The sequence below is a fragment of the Canis lupus genome, chromosome 17, assembly GCF_048164855.1.
Source record: "Canis lupus baileyi chromosome 17, mCanLup2.hap1, whole genome shotgun sequence".
Taxonomy (NCBI): Eukaryota; Metazoa; Chordata; class Mammalia; order Carnivora; family Canidae; genus Canis; species Canis lupus.
Window position 1 is genome coordinate 34,999,554 of NC_132854.1, and position 1,745 is coordinate 35,001,298.

Sequence of the window (1,745 nt, forward strand, 5' to 3'; positions counted from 1 at the left end):
GTCAGTCAACATTCTTGCTCTTTTTCTTTCTTTCTTTCTTTCTTCTTTCTTTTTTTTTTCTCTTCCTATATTTTTAGGCTCCACACCCAACATGAGGCTTGAACTCATGACCCTGATATTGAGAGTCATGTGCTCTACTGACTGAGCCAGCCAAATGCCTCAGAAGGTGTGTATTTCTGATGAAAGGTATACACTGCATTATATACATAATACAAGTGAAAATATGACATGATGTGTTTCTGTTTATATTTCTGGTCTCAACATTACATTTTACTAAGAGATATTTGAAAGGATGATAAAAATATTTCAGCAACTTGCCTTCCTCATCAGGATTTCAGGTTTAGTAATACCCTTTCCTCTAAGATTCCTAACTGAGACAGGAACACTTGCTTAACTGTCACTGGGAAAAGGCCCCAACTCACACTGACAGGATGTATTTTCAGTATTCTATAGTCTTGCTTTTGCACTTCCTTCCCTACACAGCAGTCCCCACCTACCACCTACATTTTTGCTTTTGCTTTCTCTGGTTTCAGTTACACTCTCTTTTCCTGCCCCATCAGCCGAAGTCCAGGAGCAGATGATCCTCCTTCTGAAGTGTGGTCGGAAGGTCAATAGTAGTCTAATGCTAGCTCACAATGCCCATGGCATTCCCCTCCTTTCATCTCATCACATAGGCACTTTATCATCTTACATCAAAATAAGAAGAGTGAGTACAATACAATGAGATATTTTAGAGAGACCACATTCGCTTTTATTATGGGATGTATATTGTAATAACTCTTCTATTTTATTATTAGTTATTGTTGTAGATCTCTTACTATGCCTAATTTATAAATTCAAGTTTATCATAGGCAGATATGTACATACAGGGAAAAATATAGTGTATGCAAGGTTTGGTACCACCTCTGGTTTCAGGCATCCCCTGAGGCTCTTCTTGGAACACATCCCTGCAGATGCAGAGGACTGCTGTATTATTAGTGCAGTGAGGACAATAATTCCTTGTGCTCTCTCACAAATTCTAGTATGTTATTGATTATGTAATAAATTTTTAGTTCTCATTGTTTGTTGACCTGTTGGCAAAAAGTCTGTGTCTTCCCCGCCCCTTTCCATCTCATACTGTTCTCCAGTTGATAAAAGTAGATTGCTTTTATTTAGAGAAAACTTACAAATTCTAAGTGTTTCATCCTCCCAGGGAAGCCAAACTATTATCTTCTAGTTAAATGAGCAGACTATGGATCAATACTGTGTCTTCTGAAATATCCATAGGACATTATCTATCAGCATTAACATCATTGGCTGGAAGTTACATTTCTCTACAAATACTATCATTGAGATAGTTCCTCCTTGGCAGTTTTTCTTTTTGAAACAAAATATATTAGAAACTGTACTTGAGAGAAATAACAGAGATTTATTCCTCCTTTTATTTTATGGAAGAAAGCATGATTACATTGATTTCTCCCTTCAGGTTTTTGCCTAGAACAGTGAAAGCTAAAATACTCATTTTGGTATCATTTACCAGAGTTAATTACAACACACTCACTAATATAAAATGTCTTAGTTTTCAACTTCGTTAATAATTCATTATAATTACTCTTTATTATTTCAGCCTTCAAAGTCCTTTGCTTTTGAGGGTGGGAATGAGCAGGAGGTACAGTGTAAGAATATTTGGGGTCCCGGAAGCTGAGATGACCTTCCTTATTATCCACTTTTGAACCATATTTCACTTTTTGCAGCAGAAAAAGTAC